Source organism: Triticum dicoccoides, chromosome 3A, assembly GCF_002162155.2.
Source record: "Triticum dicoccoides isolate Atlit2015 ecotype Zavitan chromosome 3A, WEW_v2.0, whole genome shotgun sequence".
Taxonomy (NCBI): domain Eukaryota; kingdom Viridiplantae; phylum Streptophyta; class Magnoliopsida; order Poales; family Poaceae; genus Triticum; species Triticum dicoccoides.
The window spans coordinates 48,835,922-48,856,165 of NC_041384.1; positions in this window are offsets into that span (position 1 = coordinate 48,835,922).

The window sequence follows — 20,244 nt, forward strand, 5'->3', positions numbered from 1 at the left end:
TTTGAGAAGCACCCTTAGAAAGAAGTATTGAACGGAGTTGTTGGAAAATCAACAACGAAAACAAAAGGCTGCTTGTGGGCTTATGAAAACATCTCAAAATTTAAGGTGAAATTCTGCCACTAACGAAGACAAGATTGGATTGATAAGAACAAGGAGACGAGAAACTATTTCACCAGGAGGATAAAAGAAGAAACTTGGGTTATTTATGAGTACCACAATTAGCAACAATCCTTAGGGAAGGCTTTAGGTGAAATATAACCCAAGATGACTCCAACGAAGAGGTTGATGGATTTAAAATACCTCATCGTTAACAACATGTGGATCATGAAACATGAAGTCAAATTATCAAGAATGACATAATACCACCTCCAATGACACGGTGGAAAGAATTGCACTCCGGATTGCAAGATGAAGAATGCTTGAACTCCTTTGAAATGAATGTTGATGAACACTTCGAGAAGGAATTAATTCTTTGATAAACCAACATGTAGAGCCTCCATGAAGAACTCCGGTAATAAAAGAATGATCAGACGAAAGGAAAGAGGAGTTGAAAACACAAGGTGAAGCCTTGCGATGATTATATCGATCTTCACGATGATATAATTAAGAGAGCTTGGAACTCCGGAAAAGAAAGATGAGCAAAATAAACCAAGAATTTTTCGATGAACCTCCGTAATAAAGAATTGAATTTACTCGATGAAACAAGAATAAGAATTGCAATATGATTATCCTTCATCAATTTAACTTGATGACAAGCAAGGGATTTGGCATACTACTTATTCTCATAGAAAGGATTAAGATAGATATAGTGTCAACTTGGAAAGGTCTTCCACGAACCACCGGTAGGGTTGAAACAACGAATGAATTGATACGATAACAAAGGAAGAGAAATCTTGAATGAACCACTGTAATAATTGAAAAATGATTGAAGAAAAGATATCGAAACACCGGGAAGAATTAGGAAATGAACGAAAATGCTTGAGAGAATTTAGATACAAGAGAACGAAGAGACCAAGAACTGATTGGAGAATACTTGAGCGAAGCACCGGTCAGATTTGGAGAACGAGCGCTGAAAGCTGAGAATGAATAACCCAGAATGATGGTCTTCGGACAATCGAACTGAAAAGACTCATGAATTGCTTCAGAAAGGTGAAAAGAATTCTCACAATCGAAAACAGTTATGAGAGGATGACACGAAGCTAGAACAAAAATCTTCAAGAGAACGGATATGATTGCAGAGAAACTCTTCTTCGGTCTCCAAATGTTGATAATGACGATGAGAAGCACCACCAAGAATTGTTGAGGCACTCCAGAATGAAAAATTAGAAAGGCCGAACCAACGATGAAAAGAATTTGAAAGATCTTGGAGAAACCATCTGACTGATGAAAATTCATTCTTACGTCAAACTTTGAGATGAATATGAGAATAACTCCGAAAATTAGAAGAGTCAAGTAAGATCCTGGGGAAAAGACCTGTGGGTTAGGGCCCACTCAAAAGAAACACTGTTGAATGATTACTTGAAAAGGAGATAGCACCAGTTGAAATAAATGGCTAGAATGAGGTAACATCCTCGAAAGAGCTTGAATTAAAATAGAGTGGATGCACGAATCTTCGAGATAACTTGAACACTCCGAAACAATAGAATAGCGAGCGGGGAAAAAATTATGAGGTGCACCGGTAAGAGAAGACATTTGAAACGAGGAAAGGATACGATCAACAAAGCTTGACTTGAAACCACCGGAGATGAAAAGAATGAAGAATGATGAACTTGAAGCTCCATTAGAATCTTCATGAGAATCACCGGATAAGAACATTGACGGAAAATGAATGGGGAGGCTTCCCATCAATAAAATGTATACTTGATTAAGATATATAAGTCCTTGAAGAATAAGGGTGGGAGGGCGGAAAAAACAAAGGCAACTTGGAGACGGATGAAACAAACACCATTGACGAAAACTAAGTTGATCTTGCGGATGTTGAAATGATCGGATCCACTTGACAATTAAGACGCCGGTTGAAAAAGGATTGACATGACAATCTCGATTATCATGAAGGATTGGTATTCACATCGGAGTATGAGAACACCGTTTAGGAAAGGTATGGAATCAACACTTGACTTCGAAGCAACTCGAATACCACAACTGAAAGCAAAACAAAGGATTGGCTTGCAGAATAAGTCAGAACAAACATATGTTAGAGATTTCGTCCGAAATTTTCATGGTGGGGCCTACACGGGCTCAATCGTACAGCACCATCATGTACAAGGCAGTGCACATGACATACGAAGCGTCCCCGAGTCAGCATAGCCAAGGACTCTTTAAGACACAACGAGACCACTGTAAAACCAACCGTGGATAGGCGGACCACTAGACGTCGAACCCTAATTTCATATCATACATCTGTCGGAAAGATATCCTAGGAGCTACTTGAATTCCCACTTATAAACTCCCGAAACTTCCCGGTTATGCAATCAGGTGTTGGGGATACAGGGGAAGCATAATATCTCACCCAAAACTAGCAAATCCTACATCCAGCTGTATCCATCCTTCAACACATAACCAAGAAACCTTCGGAAATCATTTACCTCAACCTTCGAAAAGCATCCGTTATACGAGTTATGGAAATACTCCTGAACTCCCGCCCCAGTACTGGGTGGCGTCGAGGTTATCTCACCAACAACTGCATAAAAGAGATTTTCGATGTCGGCGAACTCAGGTATTCCAGAACTATAACGATAAAATTGTGACGACAACACCTCGGAGCTCAACCCCTCGGGACACTGCCACAACCCCTAAATGTCAGGAGGCACCAAGAACAATGTTCTCATCACAAAACCATCGGAACGATTCCAAGATACCCATGTGATCCTAAATTTTTTTAGTGAAATTTGAGAAGAGAAGAGTCAAAACTCTACGTCAGGATGCCTCACCAGAGCGACGAAGGGACTGAGGAGTAAAAAGAATCCTACTCTCCGATATATAATCCTAAATGACTCAAAACATTTTTCTAGACTCAAGAACGCCAACGATTCGATCAAGCAGGGGGATCCTAAGGTCGGGGAAGGCTCTAATTACCAACTTGTAACGCCCTCGATGCGGCTATATCTCCCACGTGTCGAAGCACGACTTAGAGGCATAACCGCATTGAAAGCAATGTCGCAAGTGAGGTAATCTTCACACAACCCATGTAATGCATAAGGGAAAGAGATACATAGTTGGCTTACAATCGCCACTTCACACAATACATGAAAAAAAGCATTACATCATCCAGATACAATCAAGGTCCGACTACAGAACCAAAATGAAAGAAGACTACCCCAAATGCAACACAGATCTCTGATCGACCCCAACTGGGCTCCACTACTGATCAACTAGAATGAAACAACACAAAGGACAAGATCTTCATCGAGCTCCTCCTTGAGCTTGGTTGCATCGCCTGCACGACATCATCGGCACCTGCAAACTGGTTTTGCAAGTATCTGTGAGTCACGGGGACTCAGCAATCTCACACCCTCGCGATCAAGACTATTTAAGCTTATAGGAAGGGTAAAAGGTATGAGGTGGAGCTGCAGCAAGCACTAGCATATATGGTGGCTAACATACGCAAATGAGAGCGAGAAGAGAAGGCAAAAGTATGGTTGAACAACTATGATCAAGAAGTGATCCTAGAACAAACTACGCCAAGCATTACTCCAACACCGTGTTCACTTCCCGGACCCCGCCGAGAAGAGGCCATCACGGTAACACACGCGATAGATGTATTTTAATTAAGGTCAACTTTAGGTTTTCTACAACCGGACATAAACAAATTCCCATCTGCCCATAACCGTGGGCACGGCTTTCGAAAGTTCAAATCCCTGCAGGGGTGTCCCAACTTAGCCCATCACAAGCTCTCATGGTCAACGAAGGATATTCCTTCTCCCAGGAAGACCCGATCAGGCTCGAAATCCCGGTTACAAGACATTTCGACAATGGTAAAACAAGACCAGCAAAGCCGCCCGAATGTGCCGACAAATCCAGATAGGAGCTGCACATATCTCGTTCTTAGGGCACACCCAAATGAGACATCCTACGAGTAAAACCAAATCTCAAGTTGCCCCGAGGTGGCCCCGCAGTCTACTCGGTTCGGACCAACACTTAGAGGAGCACTGGCCCGGGGGGTTAAAATAAAGATGACCCTTGGGCAGGCCTACCCAAGGGAAAGAAAAGGCTAGGTGGCAAATGGTAAAACCAATGTTGGGCCTTGCTGGAGGAGTTTTATTCAAGGCGAACTGTCAAGGGGTTCCCATTGTAACCCAACCGTGTAAGGAACGCAAAATCTGGGAACATAACACCAATATGATGGAAACTAGGGCGGCAAGAGTGGAACAAAACACCAGGCATAAGGCCGAGCCTTCCACCCTTTACCAAGTGTATATATGTATTAAGTAAATAATATATATTGTGATATCCCAACAAAATATCATGTTCCAACAAGGAACAAGCTCCAATCTTCACCTGCAACTAACAACGCTATAAGAGGGGCTGAGCAAAGCGGTAACATAGCGAAACAACGGTTTGCTAGAACAAGGTGGGTTAGAGGCTTGGCTTAACAATATGGGAGGCAAGATAAGCAAGTGGTAGGTATCGCAGCATAGGCATAGTAAAAGAGTGAGCATCTAGCAAGCAAAGATAGAAGTGATTTCAAGGGTATGGTCATCTTGCCTGAAATCCCGCAAGGAAGAAGAACGAGTCCATGAAGAAGATAAACGGACGTAGTCGAACGGATCCTCACAAACGCGACGTTATCAGAACTATCCCGAAGAAGCAACACCGGAAAGAAGAAAACAACATAGTAAACAACCACCACATAAGCATGATATGATGCACAACCAAATATGATGCATGTCCGGTTTAATGAAGCATGGCATGGCAAAGTGCACAAGCAATCCTACAAATTAAGTGGAGCTCAATATGCAACGAGTTGCATATTGACGGAACACCACATCAATTATTTAGTTCTCTCTCGGTTATGTACTCAACAATATTAAATGTTGTTTAAACATGGCAAGAGGTGGAGCATAAGTAAACTAAACATTTAGGCAAGTTTAAATGAGGTCGGAAATAACAAACAACAATTCCGGTAAATCCCCATATGCATTTATCAATTTGGTGCAACAACAATTTAACATTTTAATTGTTGTTATCATGATGCGGATGACATGAACAAGTTTTATGCAATTTTTATTAAAAGTTAACAAGAGCAATATGAAGCATTTGTCACCGTGGTGGAAAGGAAAAGGGGTGCCACGACAACAATAACGAAAACGGTGCCACTACAACGTTCTGGTTCCGGTAACTCGATTGAGATACCGATGCAAAGGAGAAGTATGCGGATGCGTGCAAAGATGGTGGGGCACTCCCGGATACCGGGTGTCCCATGAGTCGACGACGGTGACAAGGCAAAAGAGGGGCAACGTGCACCGACAATTCGGGCACGGCGCAAGCTCGAGCATCTCATACATCACACATGCATTCGTCCACGGGCGGTCGTCTCGGGGTTATACCTTCGAAGCGTGCCTTTATCGGAACGGATCAAGTTCGAAGCGGAGAAGGGGAAGTAGACGTTCTCGGGACCTTCGTAGTGGAAGTAGTCGTTCTCTCATGCTCTAGGGTCGACGGTAGAGGTTCTCGCGATCTCGGCGACGGTAGTGGTACATGTTTATCGGTAGTCGAACATGACGATCCAGAGAGGGTACTTGGAAACATGCACATCGTCGGTAGTTGTACACAAACGTTCTCGGACTTGACGGGTTCAAGGTCTCCGGACGTAGTGGTACATGTTCGTTTTTCGGAGAGGTACATGGCGTTCTTCGGTCATAGGTACTTGACGTTTTGCTACCCGGGTGTTCGACGACGGTCGTTGTTCACATGACATTGGGGTACTTGTCGGTCCGGTCTTGACGGCGTAGTGGTACACATTCCGTAGACAAACATGGGTGTCGTGGTACTTGGGGTCTTCGGACTTTCCGGTCCCGTTCTTGCGACGGTAGGCATACACGGTTTGGAGAGGAACTTGTCATTTCGGTATGAAGTCGTTCGGGCGTCGGTCTTGCCGGTGGGGTACTTGGCGAACCCGCATGGTCGAACTTGGCGTAACCAGTGGTACTTGTCAGGTTCCAACAAGGAGATGCATCGATGGATCTCCGACTCGTTCTGGCGGTGGACGAACATGGCGAAAACCCCGAAGGCGGTCTTGAGCTTCCCTGGTTGCCGCGCCTTGGCAGTGACAAGAGGAGCGACAAGGCCAGCGGGCAGCAACCGAAGATGGCCGGAGGTCTGTGGGTGTCCAGATCGGGTGGCCTCCTGGCTAGGCAACAACGACGGCAAGGCTGCCTGAGGCGTGAGTTGGAGCAATAGACCTGCGCGTCCATCGCAGGTCTTGCTAGTGGAGGGCTCGAGTCCCTTGCGCAACAGAGAGGCAAGGGAGCGACGAGGCCGCAGTGCCATGGGGACGGAGGTGGAGGCGAGGGCGGCGGAGAGGTCCGGCTCGCCGGGCCTGCGAACGGGACGGCGTGAGCTGCAGGGTGTCGGCGATGCTGCAGGTCTCACGGGCCATGCCGGGCGACATACGTAGCTCGGGGGAGGCACGGAAGCGGGGCTCGCTGGTGGCCTGCTGGACAGGCGCGAGGAAGGCGACGTTCGGAGGAGGCTCGCGGGCAGGCAACAACACAACTACACAGGGCTCCGGCGCGCGCGAAGACTTGGCGCGAGGTGACGGCGCCATGGGAGGTGCGCTGTAGAGGGAGAGAGGGAAGCACGAGAGAAGGAGAGGGAGTCGGTGGCGGAGCTCTCTCTCTCTCTCTCGCACAGACGGCGCACCAGGGAAAAGGGGAGACGAGTGAACAAGGGAGAGAGGGATGGGGATCGATGGAGATGGGGGACTCTGGCGGCGCTGAGGGAAATGAGGGAAAGGGTGAGATGGGGATCGGGCTAGGGTTACGGGGGAGTGCGGTTGGGCCTTGGAGGCCGGCCCAGAAGAGAAGGGGCTGAGCCTGGATCTTGGCTAGGCTCTTTCTCTCTCACACACTCTCTTATTTTTAGCAGAAAACAAATAAGGAGAAGAAAAGGAAAAAGGGAGGTTAGGGAAAGAATTTGAGTACGCGGATAAATTTCCCGGACTCGCAAAAATACGGGGAATTTGATAAAAATGGCCTGAGGATTTTTAGAGGAAGAAAAATCCACACGCGTTGGATTTAACTCGGCAAGTTTTAGTTTCGAAACCCATTCAAATGAACTCCAAATGGGTTGAAATTATAGGAGGTGACCCTACACAATAGATGTGATTTATGGGCAGATTTGGAACATTAATGGAGAAAGTAAAATTGCAAACCCAATTTGCAATTTAACTTAAAAGGTCGAAACGGAAGGGTAGGAGGATGAGTCAGGTAAGGGAAGAGTTGAAGTGTAGTGCAATTGTGTTATGGGTGATTCCGACTTAATGGAATATTTTATAATAGCTCCCTAAATATTAGGAGGATATGTTATAAAGAGAACTCACCATGTGAATTCCCTTGGTTTAAATGGACCGAAGATCCATGCAATATATTTAGTGAGTTGCAAAAGATTTATGAGATGATGGCATGATGACATGATGCAATGCAAAAAGTAAAAGGGCAGGCACAAATGAAACACACGGCAAAACCCGGAACATATGGAAGTCTTGTCGAGCGTCGGTCTCGGGGCGTCACACCGGCTTATGGTTCCCTTGCAGCGAACACTGGGTTGTTGGGTAGAGGAGCTACCCTCAGTGATGTGGAGTATCAACACCACCCCTAACAGGTCTACAGGTTATACACCTTTCTTCATGGTTTATGGAGCGGAAGAAGTGTTGCCTAGTGACATCCGTCATGACTCGCCCCGTGTGGTGGCTTATATTGAAGCTAACAATGAACAAGCCAGGCAGGATGCACTTGACTTGTTAGATGAGGAAAGAGACTTAGCAGCGGCTCGATCAGCAATTTATCAACAGGACCTGCGCCGTTATCACAGCCGCCGGGTTAAGTCCAGGACTTTTCAAGAAGGTGACCTGGTGCTCCGGCTCATCCAGGATCTATCAGATGCACACAAGCTATCCCCACCTTGAGAAGGACCCTTTGTGGTCGGCAAGAACTTAAACAATGGGTCATATTACCTCATTGACGTTCGAGAGCACAAAGACTCACGTAAGTCGGAAGAGGAGACCCGCCGGTCGTGGAACATTGCTCAACTCCGGCCATACTACACCTGAGCCACCGGCTCTCATCATGTACATACTTTGAGGTTGTGTATATTATGATAAGTAATAAAGCAGGACCATCGGTCTCTTTTCTTTTTAGAAAGATTACACATCTTTATTACTTTTTACTACTATTTTTCAAATGACTATTAAGGAACTGATCATATTTGAATCAAGTCTCACCTTTTTGGTCCAGCTTATGATTGTATTCGAATCTAGCTGCAGCTATCATGGTCACTTGGGGGCTTCCTGTTCAAGCATAGGTCGTATTCGAACCAAAGAGAACATAGCTATCGTAACCCTTTTGATCGGCTCAAAGCCAAACTCACTAGGGGGGCTTCTTGATCGTATCTGAATCACATCTTAACCCCTTTTGGGTCCGACTTGGATCGTATTCGAATCAGGGTTGTTAAAAACCTCTCAAGGTCATTTGGGGGCTTCCTGTTCAAACATAGGTCATATTCAAACTAAAGAGAACATAGCTGTCGGTACCCTCTTGATCGGCGCAACGCCAAAACCATTGGGGGCTATATGGTCGTATTCGAACCTTAGCTTAACCCCTTTGGTCTGGTTTACTGATCGTATTCGAATCAGAAACCCCCAACCTTTAATTACAAGGTAAATTTTGTTTAACACCTGTTATTTGCCTTATTGGTTTTTTGTTGTCTCAATTTCACAAATAATTAGTATGGTCTTTTCACCGGCTGGACTATTTGGCAACAAGCCGCCAGGGCATGATAATCATTAATTATTCAGAAGCATTGACTTCTCAAAAAAGACTGGATTATCAACTTCATCACCCGGGTCCTTTAAACCGGTGGTCCGGAGATCAAAGGTACATGTGCAGCTATTGTTTATGAACAATTGCTTTCTGTATTAATCAAAGGTTATTTCAGCCTTGTTTTTTGTTTACATCTGGTTTTGTTTTTTACTATGGTAAAAATATTGGCTATAAACCGGGTGTTCTGACCCGTTTGGTATTAAGCCGCGCCAAGCTAGTTTTTTCCTTTTTATCGACAGGAACAGAGTTGAAGTATTGTAGGGACAACCATAAATATGATGCATATATTAACATCAGAAAGCATAGAGTAACACACGGTGTTTTATGCGCGATGGCATAGGCAGAATATGCAGTGTGTTCAAAACTAATCTATTACAAGGCTTTTACAAGCCCATGAAGATGGTCATCACTCCTCCCTCGCTGGTTCACCGCCCTCTGCTGATTGGAAGCTGGGCTTTGACCAATCAAAACCGTTCACGGCAATAAATTCTGCTTCTTTCAATCAGGCCGGCTGGATCAACTTCCGGAGCAAATGTATGTTCGCGAACAGGCGGGATTAAATCTGTCACCTTGTACGAGGGAGTTGCCATCTTCTCATTTTCCACATCAAAACCCGGCTGATACTTGTCGATATTGGTTTCATCTCCAAGAATAGTCACCTGAGGTCGAACTCCACGCATGCAAGCCATGAAGTCATCTTGTTCAAAGGGACATCTGTCTTCCTTTACGGTAGGATACCCTCTGGCTACATCGGCCGGGTCTAGATCTGGAACCCAAGCCTTGGAGCGGCTCAGGGTAGTCAAAGCTCCGGCTCTGGCACAGGAACACTTCACTTCTTGAAACCTGGCGGGTAATATTGATAGCTTTTTTAAGACGTCACTAAGCCGGTTGGGTCCTTGGTTGGCATGAGAGATAGCGGCAAGTGCCCGTTGTGCGCCAATGTACAATTGCTCTACTAAGGTATACACCGCCTTCAGTTTAATCACATTGTCTTGGATCAAATTTTTGCTTCGTGGGCCTGCACATGTTTTATAAACAAAGGATCAGCCAGCGGTTTATATTCTGAGTCAGCATAAGGTACAAAAGGTCAGTACAGATGGCTTACCAAAGATGGCAGACACCATTTGAGATACCCGGTTCTTTAAACCAATCAGTTCTGTAGTAACCTCCTCCAGAGCTGCTTCCGCCTTTTCGGCGCATTGTGTGAGAAGTGTTTTTCTCTTTAGCCCACGTTTTCTTCTTGGCAGTCAAGCTGTTTTTCAATTTTTCCGTCTCACCAAGACTGAATTGAAGCTTGGAGTAAGCAGCCTTGATTTCTGCCTCCTGATCCTCCAGCCGGGTCTTGGTGTCAGTCAATTGCGAACCCAATTCGGATAGGGCGTTCTGCAAGACACATACAGGTGTATCAAAGCTCAAAGTTCAAGATTTAAGTCTCAAGTGCATTTGCACTCCAAAGACACTTCACACTTGGGGGCTAATGTATGCCAAAACAATTTTTTATGACTCTACTATACTTCAAGTCCCAAGTACTTTACAAAGTAACAACACTTGGCACTTGGGGGCTAATGTATAATATTCAACAAGTATCTCAAGGGTAAGTCGGACTACAGTATTTGTTGAGTTCGGCACGAGACGATTATGAAAATTCAAAGAACCGGCTCATTTACGGTCAAATGAACCGACCCTTGGGGACTACAGGTGAAGCTTTGTTCTATTTTATTGAACTCCAGAAAAATCTAAAGGTAAAGTCTAAGCCTATATCATAAAGTCTACAGATCATTTCGGTTTTCTCATAATCTAAAGACTTGGGGGCTGGCAGAATATAAGTTGGAAGAACGTACCTCGTACTTTAGCTGCAACTGCTTGACCATTTCAATCTCCGAGTCACGGCTGGAGTGCACATGGCTGAGATAGCCGGATAACGGAGGAGAAGATGGCATGGCCGGTTCAGGGATAGGAACCGGCGGGTCTTCCACCAGCTTAGTTGCCTTTGCCTTCTTGGACTTAGCTTGACCACTAAGAGAAATATTATAGGACTGTCAGTATAAAGATACAGTTTGAAAAACACGGAGGAAAGAGGATTTTTTCTTACCCAGGGGCAGTCTTGAAGGTCGGAAATTGGGTTTGAGACGAGTCGCCAGAAGAGCGAGACACCTCCTAAAAAGATAAAATAAAGTTAAGTAATGAAAGGAAAAGGATCCATTAAACAGAAAGTCAAAGACAAAGAAGTAAACCTCATTCCTGCGCTTTTGAGGAGTTTGTTGAAGAACAACAGGCGGTTCGTCTTCGTTCCGGGCTTGACGGCGGCTCTCATGTTGTTGCTTTTTCAAAAGAAAGGGAGGGTCTAGATAAGCCAAAGGGTGTGAAAACCTTACTTTCTGGGTTATGAGTCGAAGTTTCTGTCTTGGCAAATGGGCTGAGTCGGAGGAAATAGTTACCTCTTCTTCCATGGCCTGACTGGCCCCAGTGTCGTCCTAGTAATGATCAGTGTTAATAAGATTATTAAAAAGTTGGCCAAGGGAGTCAAGGGCTACCTCCGAAGTATCGTCAAGCTTCATCAAGTCTTCAGCGGTGCTCTTCTTCTTCTTTTTCGACCTCCGGATCGTTTTCTTGGCATTTATGGCGGCGACTCTTGCTTTCTTGGCAGCTTCGTGGTCATATTTGACTTTCCAGAAATCAGATTTGGCCTGTAAAAAGGTAAAAACAAGATGAAAGGTCAGGAAAGTATTAAAAAACAATACGGCTGGGAAAAATACAAAGGAGAGAGATCGGAGTTTCTTTACCTCTGGCACCGGGTTAAGCTTGCAGAAGGGGTTTAACCCGACTTTACTGCAGTCTTCGTATTTTCTGTTCACCAGAAGGGTTGACATTGAAACAATATCTTCTTCAGTTAATTGAACGGAGTTGTGACGAAGAGAGTCATCTGGGCCTCCACCATACTCGTACATCAATTTTGATCGACGGCTTAGAGGGATGACCCGCCACGCAACCCAGCAACGGGTCAAGTTAACTCCGGTTAAGTCGTTAAAGCATTAATCCTTTTGATGGATGGTATCAGCTTCTTACATTCAGCAGCAGTGAGTTTGTCAGGAAGTGCAAATTTGGAGTCAAGACGCTCTGAGCGATAACCCGGCAGTGGATGCTCATTTGCTGGTGAAGTGTCTTGACAATAAAACCAGGTCTAAGTCCAGTCCTTGGGATGACTTGGCAAGACTATAAGGGGGAAGACGGCGCCTTGTAGATGCTGAATTGAGATACCTCCAAGTTCCAGGCTAGGGCCATTGGTGCACTCATTCTGACGGTTCAGATAAAAATACTCTCTAAAGAGTTCTACAGTCAGTTCTTCTTGAAGGTACACCTCGCAGAGAACTTGGAAGTTGCAGATATTGGATATGGAATTAGGCCCGAGGTCTTGAGGATGGAGTTTGAAAAAATGGAGGACATCTCTGAAGAACTTTGAGCCGGGTGGGGAAGATCCACGGTTCATGTGATTAGAAAAGACTATAACTTCACCATCTTTTGGATTGGGCCGTTCCTCCTCCGGGTCAGGCGCACGGTAGGACATAATATTCTTCCCTGGCAAAAAAACCTATGGTAAAGAAGTCCTTCAGAGTGTCCTCAGTGACTATTGAAGGAACCCAGTTGCAGACAGTCGGCGTTTTGGTTGGCATGATGTTCAAAAACAAGCTGAAAGGAAAACAACCTGCCGGTTCAATTCAATGATAATGGTTAACTTAAAGTGATAATGGTACAGGGGAGTAATGGCGGCTTAAATAAGGGCTAATGTCATATAAGGAAAAGTAAGCCGACACAGTAAGCCGCCATGACTAGAGACACTTGAGAAATACCAGCGGCAGAATTGGTTAAGTATGGAGACAAATATGTTTCTTAACTTCTGGATATTATTATGGATCAAATGGCCGTTCAAAATGAAAAATTTTCTAGACCTAAAAATATAGCCCAGATGAGTTCATCAGTTCTAATGCGGCCTTCGTATCAGAAAAAAGGGTCTACTAAATTCAAGAGGAGGCACCAAACAACTACCGCATAAGCATACATCTCTTTGTGGATCAAGAAGAGGCGGCAGTGGAAGAACTGCGAAGAACTATGAAGAACACGCAGGAAAACCTAGAAGCTCTAAGTGCGGATCTGAGGAACGAAGGGTGAATACTTACGGCCATGGGTCCTCCACGGAAGGTCGCCGCCTTTCTCTAAACTGATTCTGGTTGATGCAGCGGCCAAGGTTGACGATGACGAGGTGGTCTGCGACAGCGGCGGATCTCGAGCAGCAGCGGAGGTCGCGAGAGGAGGAAGATGAAGAAGAAAGGAGAATGAGAAAAACCAGTCATGTGCCTATTTATAAGGAAAAAGCGAACAGACGGGCGCAAAAATCGAGGAAGACCCAAATAATGGTTATCCAACTAAACGGACGCCTCGATTCTTGGGAGGCATTAAATATGAAGATCCGTTAAGAGATGATGTCATAATAGTTTTTTGCGTTTTCAAAAGATGACGTCATGGCGGGTTACAAAAAACCTCTGCGAGGATAAGAAGATGGATTTTGTCTAAGTGTTGAAGATTGACAAAGAACAAAGTTCAAAGTCAACCTGGGGCCTAATGTTGGGGATATAACTATCAGTTATGACCCGCCCAGGAGGGGCCGGGTCAAGACCCAAATGGCGGGTCACAAAGGAAGCCCAGTAAACACTCAAGGAGATAGGTTGTTAAATCTTATAGAAGGCCTAATGGCCTAGAGGCGGCTTAAGGCCCAATATTGTAAACCGCCGTATGTAAGGAAAGACTTGTAAAGAAAGGCATGTAAAATAAGTCACCGAGTTGGACTCGATTTATGAGCCGGCGGGGACTCTGTAGGCCACCAGGCGTCAACCCGTGTATATAAGGGGACGACCCGGTGGCGGCTTAGGGCAAGAAAGAAGAGATCGATAACCAAGCCGGCGGATTAGCCTCTTGGTGATCGAAACCCCAGCAATTCCAACACAACTAGACGTAGGCTTTTACCTTCATCGTAAGGGGCCGAACTAGTATAAAACCTCTCGTGTCCTTTGTCCCGATTAACCCCTTTAAGCTTCCTAGTTGCGATGGCCCTACGACTAAGTCCTTTTGCTAGGACATCTGTCGTGACAATTCCACGACAGGTGCTTAAGTCCGACCGAATCATGTTAGCAATTGCCGCATTTTATGATTATGAAATTGGCAAATGGATGTCAAAACTGCATTCCTTAATGGATATCTTAAAGAAGAGTTGTATATGATGCAACCAGAAGGTTTTCTCGGTCCAAAAGGTGCTAACAAAGTGTGTAAGCTCCAGCGATCCATTTATGGACTGGTGCAAGCATCTCGGAGTTGGAATATACACTTTGATAGTGTGATCAAAGCATATGGTTTTATACAGACTTTTGGAGAAGCCTATATTTACAAAAAAGTGAGTGGGAGCTCTGTAGCATTTCTGATATTATATGTGGATGACATATTGTTAATCGGAAATGGTACTGAATTTCTGAATAGCATGAAAGGATACTTAAATAAGAATTTTTCAATGAAAGACCTCAGTGAAGCTGCTTATATATTGGGCATCAAGATCTATAGAGATAGATCAAGACGCTTAATTGGACTTTCACAAAGCACATACCTTCATAAAGTTTTGAAGAAGTTCAAAATGGATCAAGCAAAGAAAGGGTTCTTGCCTGTGTTACAATGTGTAAAGTTGAGTCAGATTCAATCTTCGACCACTGTAGAAGATAGAGAGAAAATGAAAGTCATTCCCTATCCTTCAGCCATAGGTTCTATCATGTATGGAATGCTGTGTACCAGACCTGATGTGTGCCTTGCTATTAGTTTAGTAGGGAGGTACCAAAGTAATCTAGGAGTGGATCACTGGACAGCGGTTAAGAATATCCTAAAATACCTGAAAAGGACTAAGGATATGTTTCTCGTTTATGGAGGTGACAAAGAGCTCGTCATAAACGGTTACGTCGATGCAAGCTTTGACACTTATCCGGATGACTCTAAGTCACAAACCAGATAAGTATTTTTATTAAATGGTTGGGCTGTCAGTTGGTGCAGTTCCAAGCAGAGCGTCATGGCGGGATCTACGTGTGAAGTGGAGTACATAGCTTCTTCGGAAATAGCAAATGAAGGAGTTCATATCCGATCTAGGTGTCATACCTAGTGCATTGGAGTGCATCGGGTCCAATGAAAATCTTTTGTGACAATACTGGTGCAATTGCCTTGGCAAAGGAATCCAGATTTCACAAGAAAACCAAGCACATCAAGAGACGCTTCAATTCCATCCACGATCAAGTCAAGGAGGGAGACATAGAAATTTTCAAGATACATACGGATCTGAATGTCGCAGACCCGTTGACTAAACCTCTCTCACAAGCAAAATATGATCAGCACCAAGACTCCATGGGTGTTAGAATCATTACCGTGTAATCTAGATTACTGACTCTAGTGCAAGTGGGAGACTGAAGGAAATATGCCCTAGAGGCAATAATAAAGTTTTTATTTATATTTCCTTATATCATGATAAATGTTTATTATTCATGCTAGAATTGTATTAACCGGAAACTTAGTACATGTGTGAATACATAGACAAACAGAGTGTCACTAGTATGCCTCTACTTGACTTGCTCATTAACCAAAGATGGTTAAGTTTCCTAACCATAGACATGAGTTGTCATTTAATGAACGGGATCACATCATTAGAGAATGATGTGATTGACTTGACCCATCCGTTGGCTTAGCACTATGATCGTTTAGTTTATTGCTATTGCTTTCTCCATAACTTATACATGTTCCTATGAATATGAGATTATGCAACTCCCCAATATCGGAGGAACACTTAGTGTGCTATCAAACATCACAACATAACTGGGTGACTATAAAGATGCTCTACAGGTGTCTCCGATGGTGTTTGTTGAGTTGGCATAGATCAAGATTAGGATTTTTCACTCCGTGTATCGGAGAGGTATCTCTGGGCCCTCTCGATAATGCACATCACTATAAGCCTTGCAAGGAATGTGACTAACGAGTTAGTTGCGGGATGATGCATTACGGAACGAGTAAAGAGACTTGCCGGAAATGAGATCGAACTAGGTATTGAGATACCGATGATCGAATCTCGGGCAAGTAACATACCGATGACAAAGGGAATAACGTATGTTGTTATGCGGTTTGACTGATAAAGATCTTCGTAGAATATGTAGGAACCAATGTGAGCATCCAGGTTCCGCTAGTGGTTATTGACCGGAAGTGAGTCTCGGTCATGTCGACATAGTTCTCGAACCGGTAGGGTCCGCACGCTTCACGTTTGATGACGATCGATATTATGAGTTTATGTGTGTTGATGTAACAAAGGTAGTTCAGAGTCCCGGATGTGATCATGGACATGACGAGGAGTCTCGAAATGGTCGAGAGATAAAGATCGATATATTGGATGGCTATGTTTGGACATCGCAATGGTTCTAGATGAGTTCGGGCATTTACCGGAGTACCGGGGGGTTACCGGAACCCCCCGGGGAGTCAATGGGCCTTATTGGGCATTAGTGGGAGAGAGGAGGAGGCGGCCAGGTGGAGGGCTGCCCCCAAGCCCAATCCGAATTGGGTGGGGGCGGCCCCCCTTTCCTTCCCTCTCTCTCCCTCTTCCTTCTTCTCCTACTCCAACTAGAGAAGGGGGGAAACCTACTCCTACTGGGAGTAGGACTCCCCCTTGGGCGCGCCATCGAGAGGGCCGGCCCTCCCCTCATCCACTCCTTTATATACGGGGGAGGGGGCACCCCATAGACACACAAGTTGATTGTTTAGCCGTGTGTGGTGCCCTCCTCCACAGACTTCCACCTTGGTCATATCATTGTAGTGCTTAGGCGAAGTCCTGCATCGGTAACTTCATCATCACCGTCATCACGCCGCCGTGCTGACAAAACTCTCCCTCGGCCTCAACTAGATCAAGAGTACGATGGACGTCACCGAGCTAAACGTGTGCAGATCGCGGAGGTTCCATGCGTTCGGTACTTCATCGGTTGGATCGGGAAGACATTCGACTACATCAACCGCGTTTCATAACGCTTCCGCTTTCGGTCTACGAGGCTACATAGACAAACTCTGCCCTTCTCGTTGTTATGCATCACCTAGATGGATCTTGCGTGTGCGTAGGAATTTTTTTGAAATTATTAAGTTACCCAACATTATTTAGGTCTAAAACTAATCCCGAAGTTAGATGTAGAGGTAGCGTGCCGACGACGATCACATCGACCTTGGAACCATTCCCGACGCACATCGTCACCTCGTCATTAGCCAATCTTGGTTTAATCCGTAGCTCATGTTTCGAGTTACAAATATGAGCAACCGAACCAGTATCAAATACCGAGGCGCTAGTACGAGCATTAGTAAGGTACACATCAATAACATGTATATCAAATATACCTTTGTTTACTTTGCCACCCTTCTTATCCACCAAATACTTGGGGCAGTTCCTCTTCTAGTGACCAGTCCCTTTGTTGTAGAAGCACTCAGTTTCAGGCTTGGGTCCAGCTTTGGGCTTCTTCCCGGGAGTGGCAACTTGATTGACATTCTTCTTGAAGTTCCATTTATTTCCCTTGCCCTTTTTATTGAAACTAGTGGTCTTGTTAACCATCAACACTTGATGATCCTTCTTGATTTCTACCTCCACGGCCTTAAGCATTGCGAAGAGCTCGGGAATTGTCTTGTTCATCGCTTGCATATTATAGTTCATCACGAAGCCTTTGTAGCTTGGTGGCAGTGATTGAAGAACTCTGTGAATGACACAATCAACTGGAAGATCAACTCCCAGCTGGGTCAACTGATTATAATAACCAGACATTTTGAGTATGTGTTCACTGACATAACTGTTCTCCTCCATCTTGCAGCTATAGAACTTGTTGGAGACTTCATATCTCTCAACCTGGGCATTTGCATGAAATATTAACTTCAACTTTTGGAACATCTCATATGCTCCATGACGTTCAAAACGTCTTTGAAATCCCGGTTCTAAGACGTAAAGCATGGCACACTGAACTATCCAGTAGTCATCAGATCCAGCTTGCCAGACATTCAAAACATCAGCATCTTCTCCTGCAGCAGGCCTTTTACCTAGCGGTGCATCAAGGACATAATTCTTCTATGCAACAATGAGGATAATCCTCAAGTTACGGACCCAGTCCGTGTAGTTGCTACCATCATCTTTCAACTTAGCTTTCTCCAGGAACGTATTAAAACTCAGGGGAACGGTAGCTCGGGCCATTGATTTACAACATATATATGGAAAACTATAAGACTAAGTTCATGATAAATTAATTTCAATTAATCATATTACTAAAGAACTCCCACTTAAATAGACATCCCTTAAGTCATCTAAGTGATACGTGATCCAAATCAACTAACCCATGTTCGATCATCACATGAGATGGGGTAGTCATGAATGGTGAACATCTCTATATTGATCATATCTACTATATGATTCACGTTCGACCTTTCGGTCTCTAGTGTTCCGAGGCCATGTCTGTAAATGCTAGGCTCATCAAGTTAAACCCAAGTACATATTCCGCATGTGCAAAACTGTCTTGCACCCGTTGTATGTGAACGTAGAGTCTATCACACCCGATCATCACGTGGTGTCTCAACACGACGAACTGTAGCAACAGTGCATACTTAGGGAGAACACATCTACCTTGAAATTTAGTGAAGGGATCATCTTATAATGCTACCGCCCTACTAAGCAAAATAAAATGCATAAAATATAAACATCACATGCAATCAAAATATGTGACATGATATGGCCGTCATCATCTCGTGCTTTTGATCTCCATCTCCAAAGCATTGTCATGATCTCCATCGTCACCGGCTCAACACCTTGATCTCCATTGTTGCGGTGTGGTTGTCTCGCCAACTATTGCTAACTCATAACGATAAAGTAAAGCAATTACATGGCATATGCATTTCATACAATAAAGAGACAACCATAAGGCTCCTGCCGGTTGCCAGATATCTTACAAAATATGATCATCTCCTACAATAACGTATATCACATCATGTCTTGACCATATCACATCACAACATACCCTGCAAAAACAAGTTAGACTTCCTCTACATTGTTCTTGCAAGTTTTGCGTGGCTGCTACGGGTTTGTAGCACAACGGTGTTTCATCAAGTTTCCTGTTTTAACCTTCTTCAAGGACCGGCCGCAGTCAAATTCGATTCAACTAAAGTAGGAGAAACAGACACCCACCAGCCACCTTTATGCAAAACCAGTTGCAGTCGGTGGAACCAGTCTCATGTGCGTGGACATGTAAGGTTGGTCTGGGCCGCTTCATCCCACAATATCGCTGAGTCAAAATAAGACGTTGGTGGTAAGCAGTATGACTATCACTGCCCACAACTCTTTGTGTTTTACTCGTGCATATCATCTACGCATAGACCTGGCTCTTGATGCCACTGTTGGGAATCGTTGCATGGAAAACAAAAAAAATTACGCACACCCAATGATCTATCCATGGAGATGCATATCAACGAGGGGGGAGTGTGTCTACGTACCCTCGTAGACCGTAAGCGGAAGCGTTTCACAACGCAGTTGATGTAGTCGAATTTCTTCGATCACGCTTCAATCGACCGAGTACCGAACACACGGCACCTCCGTCTTCTGCACATGTTCAGCTCGGTGACGTCCTTCGCCTTCTTGATCCAGCAAGACATCGAGGTAGTAGATGAGTTCCGTCAGCACGACGGCGTGGCGGTGGTTATGGTGAAGTGATCTCCACATAGCTTCGCCTAAGCACTACGAAAATATGACCGGGGGTGTAAATGGTGGAGGGGGCGCCACATACGGCTAGGCAATTGTATGGTATGTGCTAGGGCGCCCCCCCCCCCACACATATATATATATATATAGGTGAGAGGGAGAGGGGAGGCTGCCAGGAGGCGCCCCAAGTAGGTCGAGCCCTACTTGGGGTCCTCCCCTTAGCCGCGCCCCCCCCCCTCTGTTATGTTTGTCGGAGGGGGAAGGAAAGAGGGGGAGAGAGGGAAGGAAGGGGGAATCCTATTCCACTCTTTCCTTTCCCTTCCCCTCTTTCCTTCTCCTCCTAGGCCGGCCCATATGGGGGGTGCACCAGCACCTTGTGGCTGGTGCGTTTCCCCTCTTGGCCCATAAGGCCCATATCTTTTGCATGGG